The sequence below is a fragment of the Dipodomys merriami genome, unplaced genomic scaffold (assembly GCF_024711535.1).
Source record: "Dipodomys merriami isolate MVZ:Mamm:240054 unplaced genomic scaffold, mDipMer1.0.p SCAF_7, whole genome shotgun sequence".
In the NCBI taxonomy this organism is placed as follows: Eukaryota; Metazoa; Chordata; class Mammalia; order Rodentia; family Heteromyidae; genus Dipodomys; species Dipodomys merriami.
In genome coordinates this window covers 17067754-17088265 of record NW_027206290.1, presented here as the reverse complement: position 1 = coordinate 17088265, position 20512 = coordinate 17067754, and the positions used below count along the sequence as shown (strand labels likewise).

Here is a 20512-nt window from a genome sequence, read left to right as displayed (position 1 = left end):
AAAAAAAAACGGTAAGAAATAAAATCATAACTGGGACTTCAGAGCTAAAATTCTAAACCTTGTCTACACCAGACCACATGGTGTTTGTAAATCCAATTAGCTATGCTATGGTCTCAAGTTTCTCAACTGGAGAAAAAGAAAAGAAAAAGAAAAAAGCTGGAGAAAACCTATTTAGCTCTTTTCCAGACCGTCTGCATTATAACTCAATTCTATTAGAATACTGAAAAACAAGGATGTACATGTAGTTTTCTGCAATGTCTCCAGCTACATAGTTATATAATGTAATCTATTTTCTTAGCTAATTATTTTTTCAACTAAATATCTTCTGCTCATCTGTCTAAATCTTAACATTTGAATACAGACCCTCTGTATTTCAGGCATTCCTATATCTAACACTGCTAATTTTTCTTATTTTTTTTTTTGGGGGGGGGGTCCGGTCGTGGGGCCTGAACTCTGGGCCTGGGCGCTGTCCCTCAGCTCTTCAGTTCAAGGCTAGCACTCTACCACTTGAGCCACAGAGCCACTTCCGGCTTTTTTTTTTTGTATATGTGGTGCTGGGAATCGAACACAGGGCCTCAGGCATGCAAGGCAAGCACTCTACCACTGAGCCACCTTCCCAGCCCCTGCTAATTTTTCTAATTGAACTGCTTAATCAGAGTTAGAGCCATTATGCCATTTAATGTTGTCCTTGAATGCTCCAACTTTTTCCAGACAGTATTTCAGCAAACAAGGATCCCATCTAAATGAGATCTCAGTGTCTAATGTACAAATGCACTAAATTGGTTCAAAGAAAAATTATATTAAGGGTAACAGATTTTATGGTCCTAATCCCATTCTTTTAGCTTTTAAATCTCATTAAAAAGTCATAAAAGCTCTTCAAAGCAAATAAATTCATGGGACAATCTTATCCTAAACTGGAACAAAATCCTTTAGGCATCTTTATTTCCCACTAGTCCTTACTTTACTTTGAAAGAATTTCCCAAAGAACCAGTGAAAAATTAAACAAATGATGGCCAGCTGGTATTTAGAGTCCTCATATATTGAGAACTGGATGGTACTTCAAAGATTTTTGTCTCTGATCCCAGGCAAGCATTAAAAATCGGGGGAGGGAAGGACATTCTATATCAGTCTTACTGAAAACTGATTTTAAAATCATCTTACATCTCATTATCACATATAATGATGCTTCCAATCAAGAAGTTTCTTAGGTCGAAAATTTAAGTTCATGTCTTTGAACTCCCCCTCTTAGAAAACAATTTTTCAATAGCTTTGATTAATTGCTTCTCTTCTTTATAAAAACTCATTTAAAGTACTCATCAGAAATATAAAAACAAGACCTTGGCATTTCTCATTTATTCACAAAGTCACTTAAATAGATTATACTAATGACCCTTTTTAATTCTGTTACATCTTGTCAGCACAGAATTTTTTATAATAAACACCCTTTTCAAATTTAGCTGTAAGTTTGAAACCTAGAAAGGAACTAAGTATTTCTCTAACACTTCTAACATTTCTCTAGCAATGTCCATTAAAAAATCAAATGTCTTTTGACATTTGATTAGGTTGATGGTCTCAAGTATTTTGTCATAGAAGCAAAAATATAACATAGTTATTGCCAATTAAAATTTAATATTAATTAACAACATCAGATAGAGGTCCATGGAGAAGTGGAAGCCAGATGGATTCACAGCTGAATCTACCTAAATTTAAGACCTTTAAAGGAGAACTAATGCTCCTCAAACTTTCCCATGAAATAGGAATGGAGAAATCATTTCTGAACTCATTCTATGAAGCTAGTATTATGCCCATTCCAAAACTAGATAGCGATACAACATCAAAAAGCAGAGAGCTGGTGGCTCATCCCCATCTGTAATGCTACTGAGGAGACTGAGATCTAAAGATCTCAATTCAAAGCCAGCCTGAGCAGTAAAGTCTCCAAAGTCTGTGAGACTCTTATCTACAATTACCAAAAAAAAGGCCAGAATTGGAAGTGTGACTCAAGTGGTAGAATGCTAACCTTCAGAAAAAAAGCTCAGGGAGCAGAGAGCAAGAGAGCAAGAAAGCAAGAGAGCAAGAGAGACAGACAGACAGACACAGACACACAGACACACAAATAGAGACAGAGACAGAGAGGAGAGAGAACTATAGGCCAATCTTTGATGAACAGATGCAAAAATCCTCAATAATATACTTGTTAAAATTCAACAACTAATCAAAAAGATCATATTACAATTAAGTTAATTTCAAGTATACAAGGTTACTTCAACATATGTAAATCAAAACACATAATGCAGCATATAACAGAATCAAGGACAAGAATTATACGATCATCTCAATTGATACAGAAAAGGCCTTTGACAAAATTCAACATCCCTATATGATAAAAGCTCAGAAAAAAAGCTAGGAATAGAAGAACTGTACCTTAACCTAATAAAATCTATCTATGATAAACCTACAGGCAGCATCATACTAAATAGTGAAGAAATGAAATCATTTCCTCTAAATTCAGGAATAAGACAAAGGCATCTACTCTCTTCCAATCGAGAGGTAAGAAAAATAAATGAAAGGGACCAAAAAAGGGAAGGAGGAAGTAAAATTATGCTTATTTGCAGATGATATGATCCTATCCTAAAAAGATCCTAAAGATTTCACCTCAAAACCCTTAAGAGCTAATAAACACTTTTGGCAATGTATCATTATATAGAAACCAACACACGGTAGCTTTTCTGTATACCAAAAATAAATGGGATGAGAAAGACATTAGAATTCCATTTACAATTTTGCTGTAAACAAACAAACCTAGGAATAAACATAACCAAGGAGGTAAAAAGTCTCTACAATGCCAACTTTTCTGTCAATATAAACATGGGTAGCATTTTAACCTCCAGTAACAGTCCACTCACTCAGCTGTAGCCACCTCTAACAGTACTAAACAGCATGTCAGCTCTCCACTGCCTACCTGCTCCAAAAGCCCATTCTAGATGTTTTATGATGGCAGTTCCTTATTTCTAGCCACCCATTTTTTGTTTTGGTTACTTATTCTGGCCCCATACCACACCAAATCTCAGCAGCTAAATAGTAATTCACTATCTCCCATAATTCTATGGAAGAATCAACAGCCCTGATGGATAGATGTTAGAAGGTACACAGCCTGGTCCTTGGGCTGGCTGCAGCCCAACTTGGGCTTTTGACTTGGGCCTTGCCAGTCTCAACAGGTTCTTTAAAGCTTCCTCCCAACAAGGAGGCTAAACTCTAGGAGGAAATGTTTCAACCACAGGCCAGCAGAAGCTACAAACAGCTAAGGCTGAGTTCTGGAAAAACACTCTAGACAATTTCTACCACAATCTGTGGGTCAAAGATAGCAGGGGAGGCAAGATTTAAAGGCAAGGGAAGGGATTTTCTTCATGGGAGGAGCTGAAAGTATGTGTAATCATTTGCAGTACACTATAGATACCATTTAACTGGGTGGTACCACGTAAGTGAATTCCTTGAGAGTAAGTAATACTGTGAGTGAAAAACAGAATTTCTGTCCAGATGAGGAAGGATTATTAAACAAGGAAGAGTAAACGAGGACAGAGAAACAAGATCAGTGAGGTAAAGGAGAAGCAAATATTTCTGGAGCACATAAATCAGAAAGTTGAGGGAAGAAGCTGGTATTATTATGATATAATGGGCTCAAGGCATTGCTTAAGTGGCAGTGTACCAATCTTACCAAGAGTAGACCCTGAATTCAGTATGCTAGTACCACCACCAAAATGAAAATAATAATATGGTGTGTGTGTGTGTGTGTGTGTGTGTTTGTGTGTGTGTGTGTGTGTGTGTGTGTGTGTGTATTTGGCAACTTCCTACACAAAGCTGTAGAGCAGTAATCAGTCTATTTAACAATTAAACAGGCCAGGCACTGGTGGTTCACACCTGTAATCCTAACTACTCATAAAATGAGGTCTGAGAATCCAGAAACACATAAAAAAAATAATTCACTATGACACAGGGATGGTTTAACATATGTAAGTCAATAAATGTAATCCAACATATCAACAGAGCCAAGGTCAAGAATCACATGATTATCGCCACAGATGCAGAAAAGGCCTTTGACAAAATTAAACATTCATTCATGCTAAAAGCTCTGGAGAAAATAGGAATAGAAGGAACATTTCTAAAAACAATAAAAGCCATTTATGACAGACCAATAGCCAATATTATACTTAATGGGGAAAAGCTACAACCAATTCTCCTAAAATCAGGAACAAGGCAAGGATGCCCACTGTCTCCACTCCTCTTCAATATAGTCCTAGAACCCTTAGCCAGGGCAATAAGGCAAGAAAAAGACATTAAAGGGATCCGCATAGGGAAAGAAGAAGTTAAACTATCCCTTTTTGCAGACATGATATTATACCTCCACGATCCCAAAAACTCCATCCCCAAACTCTTAGAAATCATAAATCACTTCGGCAAAATAGCAGGATACAAAATAAACCCACAAAAATCAGTTGCCTTCCTATACACTGATAATGTACAGGAAGAGAGGGAAATAAAGGGAGCAACCCCATTCACAATAACCTCCCGAAAAATAAAATATTTAGGAATTAACCTAACCAAAGATGTAAAAGAACTATTTAATGAGAACTATAAAAAGTTAAAGAAAGAAATTGCAGAAGACACTAGGAAATGGAAAGACCTCCCATGCTCCTGGATAGGCCGACTTAATATAGTAAAGATGGTAATACTTCCAAAACTAATATACAAATTCAACGCAATTCCTATTAAAATCCCAATGACGTACATCACTGAAATACAGAAAACAGTCCAAAAATTCATATGGAACAACAAAAGACCTAGAATAGCCAAAACAATTCTAGGGGATAAAGACAATATGGGAGGGCTATCCATGCTGAACTTCAAACTCTACTACAGAGCTATAATAACAAAGACAGCATGGTACTGGCACAAAAACAGACCCAAAGACCAATGGAACAGAATAGAAGATGCAGAAATAAATCCACAGGCCTACAGCCAGCTGATATTCAACCGCTGGTGCTGGGAAAACTGGGCAGCCACATGCAGAAAACTAAAAGTGGACCCCAGCCTATCACCATGCACCAACATCAACTCAAAATGGGTTAAAGACTTTAACATTAAACCTGAATCTCTGAAACTACTGCAGGACAGAGTAGGAGAGACACTTGAACTAATAGGCACAGGAAGGAACTTCCTGAACAGAGTCCCAGGGTCACAACAAGTTGGAGAGAAACTCGACAAATGGGACTACCTTAAAATAAAAAGCTTCTGCACAGATAAAGCTATCACAACCAAGCCAGAAAGACAACCAACTAATTGGGAAAAAATATTTACCAGCAATATATCAGACAAGGGGTTAACATCCTGTATATACAGGGAACTCAAGAAACTAATCCCTCCCAAACCTAACAAACCAATTACTAACTGGGCAAGGGAACTAAAGAGGGACTTCTCAAATGAAGAAATAAAAATGGCAAAGAAACACATGAGGAAATGTTCATCATCCCTGGTGGTGAAGGAAATGCAAATAAAGACAACCCTGAGATACCACCTTACCCCAGTCAGAAAGTCCCACATCCACAAATCAGCCAACGACAAATGCTGGAGGGGATGTGGAGAAAGAGGAACCCTATTACACTGCTGGTGGGAATGTACACTTATACAACCACTTTGGAAAGCAGTCTGGAGGGTCCTTAGAAAGCTAAAGATTGACCTCCCTTACGACCCAGTCATACCACTTCTAGGCATCTACCCTGAACAACAGGAACCAATATACAAGGACACGTGCACCTCCATGTTTATTGCAGCACTGTTCACAATAGCTAGGATATGGAAACAACCTAGATGCCCCACCACAGATGAATGGATCCAAAAATTGTGGTATCTATACACAATGGAATATTATGCAGCCATTAGAAATGACAAAATAATGGCATTTGCAGGAAAATGGATGGAGCTAGAAGGAATCATGTTGAGCGAGGTAAGCCAAGAACGAAGAGACAAACAGTACATGGTCTCCCTGATAAGTGGATGCTAAATCCAAAATGTTAGGTGATATGACAAAACTAACAGGACTTAAGAAACAAAGAACTCCCACTCATCTGGTTGAACCACTACCAAATATCCCCATGCTGCTGATCACATATATGGTATATAACATGTGAGCACCGTTATATATTACAGACTGTGATAGACAATTTTGCTCCAGGAAAGTTAGAATGAACTTGTGACTTTAAATGAGCATCATTATTCCACAATACTGAGAATTTCCGGAAATTATGTAATCACTTAAGCACAATCAAAAAAAAAAAAAAAAAGAACCTCGGGGAAGGGAGGGAGGGAGGGGATGGTAGGGGGAAAACAATGGAGGGGGTAACAATGTTCAAGAGGAAGTGTACTCATTACCTCACTCAGGTAACTGTAACCCTCTGTATAGTATCTTTACAATAAAAAAAATTTAAAAAAAAATGAGGTCTGAGGCTAACTGTTTAAAGCCAGCCCAGACAGTAAATCCATGAGATTCTTATCTCCAATGAACCACCAAAAAAGCCAGAAATGGAGGTATGGCTCATGTGGTAGATCTAAACATAAAAGCTCAGGGACAGTGGCCAGTACCTGAGTTCAAGCCCCAGGACTGGCACCAATAAATAAATAAAATATACATACATATGTTTTATATAGTGATAATATATGCCATATATTATCTATATCTATATCTATAGTCGGTTCTAATAACAATAGAAATGAGTTTACTCCAAATTAAAGGATTTTCATCTTCATCTATACAAAAGGAAGTGTATTCAGAACGTAGCAGGTGATTACACCTAGACTTCATGTTCAGGGCTGGATATACTTGGGAGACATATGCTATATCCACAGTTCTAGAGAGCTGTGCTATTTAATTTAGTATGCACATTCATCTTCGTCACATCCATGTCACAAGCTCTTCCATAGAGCTAATTTAGGATTCATTAATTCCACAGCCATAAAAGAACCAGCCTTTGCAGGAAGTGCATGCTTGTCTCTGACTTGTCTACTCAATGAGAGCTTGGCCATCTTTTAGTTACAGACACATGGCAAACTGATTCTATGCTAACTTGCACAAAACCAAGAAGACAGTCATGACTCTCAAGTCTCCTATAGACATTTATTATAGTCTTTAGATTTTTAATGGTTAAAAAAGTGACAAAAAGGGATGGGAATGTGGCTTAGTGGTAGAGTGCTTACCTAACATGCATGAAGCCCTGGGTTTGATTCCTAGTACCACACACCAAGAGAAAAAAAAAAAAAAAAGACGGAAGTGGTGTTGTGGCTAAAATGGTAGAGCACTAGCCTTGAGCAAAAGCAGCTCAGGGACAGTGCTCAGGCCCTGAGTTCAAGCCCCAGGACTGGCAAAAAAAAAAAAAAAAAAAGTTACAAATATATACATATACAGACACATTCAACACCCATAAAGTACAAGAAGATGACATTCCAATTAAAACACATATAAATTTCTGTTACACTGGCTTAAAAACATCAAAAGGATTTTTAATCAAAACATATGTAGGAACAGTAATCTCTTTCTGTATCTTTTTTTTTTGCTCAACTTAATTATAATAATCCTTACCATATGTTTACAATTCAGAATATTCATCTTACCCTATGAATGCTGGTCCACTGGAAACTCTACAATTAGTTTTGACTTGAAGAATTCCTAAAGAGAAATCATAAACATACTGTCATATTTTATGTATCACAGGACTGTAAAATAAACTGTCCACCTAAATGATCCTAATATTCTTAACATGTATTCAACATACAAAGGTTAACTTTAAAAAATAAAGTGAGTATTGTCAAAACTGACACCTTGTGATCTGTTACCAAAGGTGTAAACTAATACCTGAGAAGAGAAACAAACCATGATGTGAGTGATACATTTAAACTCATCTCAATGGTAATTCCCAAGGGGAAAAACATGGGAGGAAAAAAATTAGTAGCTAGGGTAGTTTTTCCTTTCTGGTTTTGTGGATGTTTTCTTGTTATGTTGGTTTTATAAAATTAGAGCATTGTAAAATTCAATGGCACAGTATCAAGATATGTTTTTGCCCTTTATAGAGCATGGGCTTTCTTGATGTTAAAGTTCTCTAACCATTTTTTTAATTGTTCACTGATATTCATTAAAAATTTATTTGCCCCCCTGCTGTGTGCTCATCACATTCTGACCTGAGACTCAGTTGTGAGCAAGACAAGAAGATTCTAGCTCTAATGGTGCTAGTATTCCAGTGCAGCCGAAGAGATAATCAGTGGAGAAATAATAGCAGTAGCAAATATTCAGAGAAGCTTGATATGTAGAATAGCAAATGCAAGGAAGCTTCGGGGGGGGGGGGGGGCGCGGTCTCTTGGGGTCTGGAATTTTGGAAGGAATGAGTGTTCACTTACTTTAAAATTGTAAGAGGGCTCAGTGGTAGAGCTCTTGCCTTGCATGCATGAGGCTCTGGGTTTGATTCCTCAGCACCACATAAGCAAAAAAGAAAAAAACCGGAAGTGGCGCTGTGGCTCAAGTGGTAGAACACTAACCTTGAGCTGAAGAGCTGAGGGACAGTGCCCAGGCCCCCAGAATTCAGGCCCCATGACCGGACCAAAAAAAAAAATTGTAAGATTAGTTTTAATTTAGTCATCAAAACTGTAACACTAGTAAACAGCTTCTTAAATATGAGTATTATCTGAGTGATGCACTTTGAAAATCACAGTTGATAAACATCATTTTTGATAGAAACCTAATTCACACAATGGAAACATCAAGGTTATAAAAGCATTCCCCTACTGAATCCTAGATTTCTCTTTTTATTATTTTTATTATTATTATTATTAATACCACTAAAAATATCTCTGTACTGTTCACAAGATTTCTGTTGTACAGATTTTCAAAATGAGAGCATTTAGTCAGAGCAGGAAACTTCTAAAGCCTCTGATAATATCAATTTATTTCCCTAAGAGTGTGGCACAAATTCTTTCTCTTATAAACAATGTATCCGAGGCATCCCACACTTAGGAGTTACCATTTAAAAAATAAATAAATAAATAAAATCAAGGGGCTGGGAAGGTGGCTCAGTGGTAGAGCGCTTGCCTTGCATGCATGAGGCCCTGGGTTCGATTCCTCAGCACCAAATAAGCAAAAAGAAAAAAGCCAGAAGTGGCACTGTGGCTCAAGTGGTAGAGCACTAGCCTTGAGCTGAAGAGCTGAGGGACAGTGCCCAGGCCCAGAGTTCAGGCCCCACGACCGGACCCAAAAAAAAAAAAAATCAACTTCCACCCCCCAATACACACACATTACCAATACATTTCATTGAATTAGGCCAAACATTTTTTACTGTTTATTAACCAGTTTTATTCTTCCTTCCTATTTAAATGTATATAAACCAGAGGAAAATTTTTCTGAGAAGATAAGCATGTGGATCCCAGTGAAAGCTCTCATAATGCCTACTTGTAATCTCAAGATGAAGCCATTTCTGCAAAGTAACAGAAACAGCATCATATAAGCTCAGTGTTATATCTAGAATAAATCGCTCAGAAGCAATTTTAGCAACTCTTTTTTCCCCTCTTCAGCAGAACACAACAGTACCAAGCTGGAAGAATGAAATGTGAAAATACTAAATGGCGACACGGTCTCAAAATAGAACAAATCATCCATATTAGGCAGGACAAAAAGGTCAAAGGCAGTCACAGCAATTCTGAGGGCCAGCTGCTGAGCCTGACGGCTGCGGCTGTGCAATACTCTCTGGGGTTACCAAACTTGCTCCAGCTACCCCAAAAAGCCACGTTCCCTTTTAAAAAAAAAAATGTCTTCTGGAAGATATGGAGATAACAAGCACACTACTGAAAATTCCAGCATTCTACAATCTTTAAGAAGCTTCCCAGTAAAGGGACATAGAAGAAAACCATCCCAAGTGACAGAGATAAAGAACAATCAGCTTTCTGGTGGGAAATCACAGGACCAAGGGCTTTTACTGTGAAAAGTGGACTCATCCAGATACTCTAAACTTTATTCCAGTCGGGTAGAGATGGCAGAGGTTGACAAAACAGGACCCTCTGTAGTAGAAAGAACCAAGATAGTCACACAGTTTGGAAATATGAGGATGGGTTTCCATCCGTATGACTGTGTCTTATTCTGATAGGTACCCCCAAAAAAGAAAGATCACTTGCAGTGCTGGGGTCCAATCCCAGGGCCTCAACCATGCAAAGGCAAGTGCTGGTTCCCTGCAGATACCCCCAATCCAAAGTCACAAATCTGTAATCCAAGTAGGTCGATGCAAAGTCCTGAGATGTCACTTCTTAAATCAGCTATGGTAGGATTTGCTGCAATGGAACACTCATTGATTCTACCTTGTTTGGGGTATTTAGGTTATGTAAAATCAAAATCCCACCAAGATGGAACATTCAAAACCAAGAATGTAAAGTAGGCACATCCCACTTCAGCTTCTGCTCCTCCCTACAGTCCTATAGAATGACCTTCATGACCTCTACTAGACGCTCAGACTGTCAGAAGGCTCTTTGGTCTATGCCCGTAGGACACATTTAGGGATAAACTTCTGACACTGTTTTCTGGTGTATGCTAAGCGACTGCTTCAAGTTCCCTTAAGGATCAGGCAGGATCTTATTTATCTGTGTTCAAGGGACCTATCCCCATATATCTTCCCAGGCTGGATTACAGAGTGTGTAAGTAACTGGAAGGAAATGTAAGGAATCTGGCTGTTAGCTTCCTTCTGCTCAATTGAGAGCTCTAGAACTTGCATAAGAGTAAACTAGCAAGCTCCTTTGCTTCCCTTTCTGCATAGTGTTCTTGATTTCTTCTCTTACAGATGTTATAAATAAATAGTAAAAAAACAGAACAGTCTGAAGTGGTATTGAATCTTCAACCTGCCCAGAGCCACCTAAGGTGGTCCCATGTCTGATTTTGTTCCTGTCTGTACCATGCATAATAAGTAGGTCATTGTTGAATGATGCACAGTCAGCTCAGGAACCTACTGAAGACTCTGATAATAACACCAATTTGTTTTTCATTACCAACTTAGGAAGCAGGAATATGGGGAGGGCCTGGCTCCCAGAAAGATTTGTGAGTAGAATTGGTAGCAAGGCTGGTGAACCAGGAAGGGTGAACCAGAGAAAGTGGCTGGGACAGAACTCTAAGTATTTTCATCACTCCACAGCAGGAAGAGATCAGAAGCAGAGACTAAGCCTTCACCCTTCAGGAAGAAGGAAGAAAAATTCATACTTGTCAACTTATCCACTAAACATGACATCTCACGAGTCTAAATGCAAAACTGCTGTCAGTTCTCATATTTCAGCATGACTGGCTGCATTGTAATGATTTTGAGTCATTTCTGAATTAGTGATGGACCACTGGATAAAGGCCACAGCATTCCTAAATGACCTTATTATCTTACTGAATTATGATTTCACAATTATTCTAGTGCACAGGTTAGCCTGATAATGCAATTGGAAAAATGCTGAGATGGAAAAGCAAGTCATCATCCAACAAGAAGAGTGCTTTCTCCCGTGTTTAATTAGATAAATGTCCACTCTATTTTCCTCCAAGACCACCAATTCTAAGAAGGCAAGCACCTTTTTTGTATCCTGAAAGGACTTCGCCCCCATAAATAATATAATTCCACAGTTCTATGAGCTATGATAAAATTGACAATCTCGTATGTCTTTCTAAAGACTCAGTCTCATAAAACCAGTCATTTCTGATAGTAATCACTGTAAAGAACACCATATCTGCTACAGCACACCTCATACAATGACAAAAATCAAGTTGCCATGCATTGCAGATCAGCCTAGTATTTATTTAGCTTGAGCTAATTTTTGACCATGAAATACAAAGGTCTAATGTTCACTAAGTATTACATGACCATGAAATACAGATGTTTAAATGAACACTGCTACCCAACTTGTTCCCCCTAGTCACTCCAACTTTCATGCTCCATTAGCATTTAGTTAGCACTGATATTACATTGCTGTTAAATTACATTACAAATATATGGTTAAATGCTCCTAGGTGGTCTTGAATGTGCAGGATAGGCCTGGACACACAACAGAGTCTCAACCATCATCTGGGGAGTGAAAAGGATGATGGGAGACAGAAAGGCGCAGGTGAACATTTGCTGTGTGCTAGGTAAAGTGGGCCTTATGTGATCTCAACTCTGAGGGTGGGAAAAGCTGAGGATCAGAGAAACTCTAAAACTTGTTCAAACTCATAAGCAAACCCAGAATTCACACCAGCTCTGACTAAGAGCCATCTGCTGCACGGCCTTTCCAAAAGCTATATTAAAAAGGAGTTTTATATAGAATGTGATGTCTCTCTCCTTTTGTCAAATCTATTATTCAGCTTGCAGACAAAAATGAGACGATTTAAAAATGAGGTCCACATTGCTTGCCTGGCTCATTGCTCAGTATTCATCTAGCAAAACAATTAGCAAGGGCTTCTTGAATTCTGCCTGCCTATTAAGTAATTAAGATTGACATGATAGATAGCCAGAGCAAGGATTCATCTAAGAATACTTAAACATCTCCGTACAGAGAAATACCGACTCACTGGTTTAATAACAAGATAAATAAACCAATTTTATCCGTATATAACATTTTACGTGGCCTTTATTCCTAGTATACCTATTAAAATGCAGTTCTGATAAATTAATGCCATATCATCTAACTACAAATGTTTTTTTTACAGGACTTTTTTTTTATTATTTTCTTGCTTTCTGGCTATGTCTGGTCTAAGCACTCACCTAAAGCATAAAGGTAGCGAGTCATATAACTGAAACTTAGTAATAGTGAAACAGCTGTTCTGCCTCTCTGTGGCAGGGAAAGGGAGGAACTGTGAGGAGATGTTCAAGCCAAGGAGAGTAACTAGCACTGATCCACAGGAAAGAATCAACAGCATGTCTCTTTCTAAGACACATTACCTCCAGGTTTGGCATTAGGAGATCCGCCAAAAGAAAGTGATGAGAGCCGGGCCCTGGTGGCTCATGCCTGTAATCCTAGCTACTCAGGAGGCTGAGATCTGAGGATCACGGTTCAAAGCCAGCCCGGGCAGGAAAAGTTCGTGAGACTTATCTCCAATAAACCACTCAGAAAACCAGAAGTGGCGCTGTGGCTCAAGTGGTAGAGCCCTTACCTTGAGCTGAAGAGCTGAAGGACAGCACCCAGGCCCAGAGTTCAAGCCCTGCAACTGACCAAAAAAAAAAAAACCAAGAAAGTGATGAGAAATAGTCCAGCTTCTCTGGCTTTTTCCTTAAAAGAGGCTCTTGGAAATTCCTTCCCAGGATTGCTAAGATTTGATCATCACCCAACCCCCCCCCCCCCCCCACCAAGGTTGGGCAGGCTGGAAGATATAATCATTTCAAAAGAAGAGCTTGAATAGGCTCACTGGGGACATTACTCCACCCCCTAAGTTAGGTGATGTCCACACCTCAGTCTTATCACCTGGCCTATGCCATGGATTCTGACAGAGTTTTATTCAGTGCTGTATGGGTTAAGAATCCAGATGTGGAGGCTCTGTATCCACTGTGCTCACCATTATAGTGTTCTTGGCTCCCTGGTCAGCAGCAGCTGTGCTGATAGCCATTTCTGAGTGGACAGGGGCCGATCTGCTGCCTGTATATGTTCTAGGGCTGTTTCAGGTAAATGCAACCCACTCAGATTTTATTTATATAGTATTCTATCCTTTGTTTCGTAGCCCCGAGGGAGGCCCACTGTGAGACTGAGTTCAGTCTTGTTTCTCTTCTCCACTCCCCCCAGTAGTGGCTGGCTCCATTAGTGGCAGAGTCCCAAGCCTGCCTCCTCCTCTATCTGCATGGGCTTTGATCCAGGCCTCCATCTTCTCAGCTTTAAAATATGATTCTACTGGCCTAAAAACTGGCATTAATGGTTAAATAAATATTGTGGAAACACGTGGAAGTCATTACAGTGGCAAGTGGAAAGGGGAACTCACAAAAGAAAGCCAATTCTCTTGCTGTTGAAATGATTGCAGGAAAGGATGTTTTTGGTCTAGGGACATTTTCTAAGATGGAAGCAAAAACAAATCAGTAAATGAGCTTTATTTACACAACTTTGGTTCCAAGGAAACAAAACAGCAAGTGTGGCAAGGTCATTGACACCCCATAATATTGAAATCCTACTACAAAGTCAAAAGAAACTTTTCAAATAGGTCTAGAGGCCCAGGGATCCAGGTAAAACTGGGACCCAGATACAGAATCAGTAATCTCTCACTGTGATTAAATAGCAACCTGAGTTCCAAATACCCCTGAATCTGTCTTGCACGGCTAGATAGTAATAAACCACTATGGCCTGTCCACTGGAGGCTTGGAAAGAAAGGACAGAGAGGGAGAGGGAGGGAGGGAAAGAGGGAAGAGATGAGGGAGAAAGCAAGGGAAGATGGGAGAGAGGGAGGGGGGAGAAGGGAAGAGGAGGAGACGGGGAGGGAGGGGGAGAGACAGTGAGAGAGAGAGAACAATCCCACACTCTGGTCACAGTGGTGGTGTAGTACAGCCACCAACCAGCTTAACCCAGAGAGAGCTTTTGAAAACATTCCAGCCATCCACTGCTGCTGATTTCCCTAGAAGCTTCTATTTTCCCAAAGAAAGGGTAAGATGAAAAGCACTGGACAATAGCATTAAGAAAAAGACAAGTCTGTTTTGAAAGAGCAAGCTAGTGTGTCACTAAACGTTTGGGTAAAATGTTCACTTTCACCTTGGGGTTAAATCAGTGCTTCCCATTTCTGACTTGGTTAATGGTGATTGGTGGTCAAAATCACTGGTATCCACTGTTGTTAGCTGCAGTAGAAAAGTATTTGGTATGCAGCGAACACCAAATGGCTTTCCTACAGAAAGACTGTGCTGACCACCTACAGTCCACTTCAAACCCCACAGGTTGCCTGAAACTTCACTTGGCAGGTGTAGCCAATCTCATTATCTAAGCTATCTGATTTCTGTCTGACTCCGACTGCAAATGTGGAAGTTCCCACAATCTCCTCCTCAAGTTTGATCATTCACTAGAGTGACTCTCAGAGCCCAGGAGGAAACAGGTCATTTTCTGTTTGTGGCTGGCACCACTTCAAACACCTCCGGTGTCTGTGCCAGGCATAGGTGGCTCATGTCTGTAATCCTAACTGCGCAGGAGGCTGAGATCTGAGGATCACAGCTCAAAGCCAGCCTAGGCAGGAAAGTCTGTGAGACTCTTATCCCCAGTTAACCATCAGAAAACAGGAAGTGGAGCTATGGCTCAAAGTGGTAGAGCACTAGCCTTGAGAAAAAAAAAAAAAAAAACAATCAAGTTCGGGGACAGCAACCAGGCCCTGAGTTCAAGCCCCCTGACTGACAAAACAACAATAATAACGTTTTAAAACCACTGGTATGTGTTTGTTATAAAAGGATGCAACTCAGGGCTGGGAAGGTGGCTCAGTGGTAGAGTGCTTGCCTTGCATGCACGAGGCCCTGGGTTTGATTCCTCAGTACCACATAAGTAGAAAAAGTGGCGCTGTGGCTTGAATGGTAACGTGCTAGCTTTGAGCTGAAGAGCTGAGGATAGTACCCAAGCACAGAGTTCAGGCACCACAACAGATCAAAAAAGGATGCAACTTACAACCAGCCAAATGGAAGAAACACATAAGGCAAAGTACTCGGGGTAGGACAGGAACAGTGGAAGTAGTAAAATAGCTTTCTTGTCACTCCAATAAGACTGCACATGATCACAAACTTACAAACCACCTGAATTTCACTGTTCCAAGGATTTTTACAAACATGTCATTTTACAGGCTCAATTCATTAAATCAGAGGCCACTAATGACTGCAAGTTTCCAACCTTTGAATGTCACAACTGATTTTTCTGGTGACAAACCCCCTCTGTGAAGCTATCTAGGGGCGCAATATGAGTCACTTCCATTAGTACAAACTCATCAAAGTTGAAGAGAGCTCAGTGTGAGCACCTTTTGTTAAAGATATTCCTATCTAAAATCTCCAAGGATTTTAAGTACCTTGGGCTATGAAACTGGGGCAAAGACCAAGAATATATTCCTGGTTACATTACACATAGCAAGGAGCTGCATTAAAAAGTTTCCCAGGAGAGCTAATTCTCATTTCAAGAAGTTCACTTCAAAGGTCAAGCTCATCTTCAAGGCCAAAACAAGGCTGACAGTCCATTAAATCCTTGATGTCCTAAATCAGTGGTCCCTTCTGGCAGTTAGCTCTCTGTTCCTTCCTCTCATAGCTTTTACCACCCACCTATACAAGGAGTCTCCATTACCAGCTTATTTCTTTCCAACAAAACAATAAGCTCTCTGAGGTCTGGTCTGAATATATCATGCTAATCATTGAGCCCCATGGGTTTAGCATGCAAAAGCTGCTATTGCATATTAATGGCACCAAAAAGAGTGATCTCTTTGCTAGGAGCAAAAAACAACTTCTTATAATCTTCCCTTCAATTGACCAAATTCCATGTGGCATTCAATGGTCCCTGAATCCTTTAGAGGAAACCAAAGGCTCCACCGACCCCCATCAAAGACAAGAGATTTAAGCTGGGCGCCGGTAGCTCATGCCTGTAATCCAAGCTGCTCAGAAGGCTGAGATCTGAGGATCACGGTTCAAAGCCAGCCCAAGCAGGAAAGTCCGTGAGACTTTTATCTCCAATAAACCACTAGAAGACCAGAAGTGGCGCTGTGGCTCAAGCGGCAGAGCGCTCACCTTGAGTTGAAGAGAGCGCAGGGATAGCACCCAGGCCCAGAGTTCAAGCCCCACAACCAACAAAAAAAAAAAGATGAGAGAGTTTGTTTGGCCATATATTTTACTAAGAATAATTTGGGACAGCTGTAGGTACACTAAAGGACATGAGTAAGATGAGGCTTCTTTTTTGTTATTTTGCCAGTACTGAGGAAGGCTTGAACTAATGGTTTCAAATTCTCAATAAGCTTTTACAGCTCAAGGCTGGTGCTTTGCCCTTGAGCCATGCCTCTAGTCCAGTATTTTTACTGGTTAATCTGGATGGCTTAGAACCAGGATCTCAGCCTTCTGAGTAGCTAGAATAACAGATGTTAGTCACCATCCAGTCAAGGCAAGGCTTCTTAAAGAACCCCCCTCTTTGCTTAGAAACTGAGAAGATCCAAATTCCAAAGGTGGCAGGCAGTATTTCTACACAGTAAGCTTGTTTTCTGCTTCAGGGCTCAACAGGACTCAGGGATTTCACTTGGTGACAGCAAGGGAAGAAGACCATGTTCTCTGGGAATTTTAGTTTTGATGGCTTTCCAGGAGACAGAAGCCATATTCCCCATTTGGAAGTGTGACACCCAACATCTCAGTCAGGGGGCGCTTGGTCATGGCTCAGAAACAAATTCAGCTGGGTACCATGTGTGGTCTGTTGTTGGTGACTTCAGTTTCTCCTTTGTGCAGAGTGGATCAAACAACAGCTTTCTTGGCAACCAAATTTGAAATACGGAAAGACTGCTTTCCTGTCTCCTTGCCCCCTACACCCCACCATCACACAAGAAATAGTTTCCTATTTATATTTAACACCACCATCTGTTTTTATTGTGGAGAGTTTTATTCCTTCAGGAACTATAACACTTTCATCACTGCTACTGAACAGAGGTAGAGAGGAGAGGACCCCAGGTCTCACACATGTGTCCTGGCCAGAGATAGACTACCAAAAAAGAAGGCACAAAGAAAAACGTCACATCCTGTATGCAACTGGACAACAGTTGTCAACAATCACTGAAATCATAGACAAGCAGACCATCTGGGAAATTTTAGCCTCTACAATTTACAGATGTCTAGATGAGCTGATATCCCAAAACCTGGCTGACAAATGAGGGCAGGGGGCTACAAAAGAATGAGGAATTAGGAGTGACAAAAGAATAGGGAAATAAAGACTAGGCACTAAATCTTTGAAAGCATGATCTTATAGGAAACAGAAAGGAGACCCCCAATCGGAAATCCATATTCCTGAACTCCATTTCTCCCACTTTATTCCCCAAACTAATCTCTGCCATCCTAAAGATAACCAAAGATAAGCTTAAGCCCTTTCCAAGGCATGTCTATGCCATGTGTTCTCTTTCTCTGCCCTATTTCTTAAAAAACAAACAAACCCTTTCCTATCAACTTTGCTTATGTTCAAGTTTTTCCTGAATTATTCTCTTGCTGAATGCAAGGAACAAAGTCAACTTAGCTGACAACATAGTTGGTGCGTTGGCTTGGAAAGTTAGAGATTAAGTGTCTATTTCTGATTTGGATTTACTGAAAGGTAGGTAATGATGTCACATGGAAGGTCACACTCAGACCTGACAAATATAACAAAGATTAAATGATAGATTCACTACTGTGTCATGTGTGCCTGTGCATTGCACATGTGTGTGTGTCTGTATATCATTACACAGCTTGAATCCAGGGTCTATACATGCTACCATGGCTTTTTTAATTACAGCTGATGCTTTACCACTTGAGCCATGCCTCCAACCAGCTTTTTGCTGGTTAATGAGATGAATTCTTAAGTGATGTTTCTGTCCTCACTGACTTAGAACCATCACCAGATCTCAGACTCCTAAGAAGCTAGGATTACGAATTCGAGCCCCTGGTGCCCATCTCAGTTGCATTTTAGGGCACTCTTCAATGATGGTCACAGTATGTGAGTTCTGTGTTGCACCAGAGAGGCGCACAGGATATGTACAGGTAGGGTGAGGGACAGGAAGAAAAGTGAGGGATTCATCATAGGGTGTACAGCATTTTATGTGGAGTGAAACAAAGAAGAGAATAGGACAAAGCAGAAAGTGACTTCAAGGAATTAACAAGCAGATATATGGTTGAGTGAAATTTTGAGACAGAAGTATATGGGGTTTGAGCCATAGCTCAGTTGGTAGAGCTCTAGCCAATGAATAAAAGCATCAGGTACCAAGAAGTTTGAGGACAAAATTTAGGCCCAAAGCATTAACTATTGTTCTTTGGGTGAAAATACCTCTTTTAGAATTAACAAAGATTTTTCTGAATACAATGGAATTTAGACTTGATCATACAAGCAGTTAAAAGTCACTAATGTATCTGAACAAGGAAATGATAGAAGAAATATTTTTTAAGAATGTACAATTAGGCGGGTCTCTCCTTGCAGCGTCGGTGTGAGAGCAGAGTCCGAGTGGTGATCGCGAAGAGTCATGGCCAGACAAGCATTTAGGAAGTTCATTCCTCTATTTGACTGAGTGTTGGTCGAAAAGAGTGCAGCAGAAACTGTAACCAAAGGAGGCATTATGCTTCCAGAAAAGTCTCAAGGAAAAGTATTGCAAGCCACAGTAGTGGCTGTGGGATCGGGCTTTAAAGGAAAGGGTGGAGAGATTCGGCCAGTTAGTGTGAAAGTGGGTGATAAAGTTCTTCTCCCAGAATATGGAGGCACCAAAGTAGTTCTAGATGACAAGGATTATTTCTTATTTAGGGATGGTGACATTCTTGGGAAGTATGTAGAGTGAATACATCACTAAAATGGCATCCTGTGAAGCTGCCCATTCCTATGGGGGTTCTGAGATCTTTCATCATGTAAATAATTTCCATATCTCCCTTTTATAATAAACTGATGGTAACTAAGCTAATGATATCCATTGTCTCTAAAGTTTAATTTCACTGTTCTGGTATAAACATTTCCAAATAAAACATGTAAATAAAAAAAAGAATGTACAATTATATTTCAAACAGATTCATATGAAACTATTAAGAAAAAAAAACTCATGGAGGTTGAGACTAGAAGTCTAATTTCATATTACAGTATACTGATTATTCCAAGAAGCAAACCATCAATGAACTTCAAACTTAAAATTCTAAGTAACAACATAGTTCTACTATTTAAAAAAATCAAATCTGCAAATTATCTAGTAAAATGATGCAAGTAGACAAAGCAATTAGATTTTGAGGAAGCAGGCTCTTCCTAAATGTCTTAGCTGACTTTTTCAAATGAGAAATGGTTTTAATGAGTGATAGTTAGTTTTACAAATAAAAATATAATCTTTGGACTTAATAGCCAAATCTTTCACACATGAGAATAGTCATTTAAAAGAGTACCAAATCTATCACTTGTCATGGGAAGTCTTCAGTTTTAAGAATATCCTGGACCCTTAATCACTAGAAAATTCATCAGACATTATGTCATTTACCATGCAATCAATCTTCTGATTAAAATCAAATTACAATTATTCTAATTATGGACCAACATTTCATTTGTTTCACAACTGGTGCCTAATCAAACAGTGTGGTGAACAGATCATTTCACCACAATGTAAATTCATTCATTTCAGTGCCAAAAAAAGTCGTTTGTTTTTTTTTTTTTACAACTTTAAGCAACTTATTTACCAGCTTAAGGGTTAGATTTTCTTTTTCTCCAAGACTTAACTGCATGAGCCAGATTTGAATCAAACCAAAGTGCATCCATCCTTTGCAAAAACAATGTTTTTTCTCTCATAAACTGCTTGGGTGGACAAACCAGGAAG

At 39.6% G+C, this 20512-nt stretch overlaps 1 protein-coding gene and 1 pseudogene across 3 annotated transcripts in view; one reads left to right on the top strand and one right to left on the bottom strand.

Annotated features, from left to right (window-relative positions):
* Positions 1-20512, bottom strand: part of Lrrc8b (leucine rich repeat containing 8 VRAC subunit B) — a 63343-nt gene that overhangs the window by 18704 nt on the left and 24127 nt on the right. For 2 of the 3 annotated variants that reach the window (XM_070007598.1, XM_070007595.1), the window contains exon 2: positions 7660-7714. The gene's annotated coding sequence lies outside the window, so the exon portion shown is untranslated. Of the gene's footprint in view, positions 1-7659; positions 7715-13177; positions 13232-20512 lie in introns of all 3 variants that reach the window. The other variant, XM_070007596.1, reaches the window with a different exon arrangement.
* Positions 19193-19624, top strand: LOC138816925 (10 kDa heat shock protein, mitochondrial pseudogene; annotated as a pseudogene).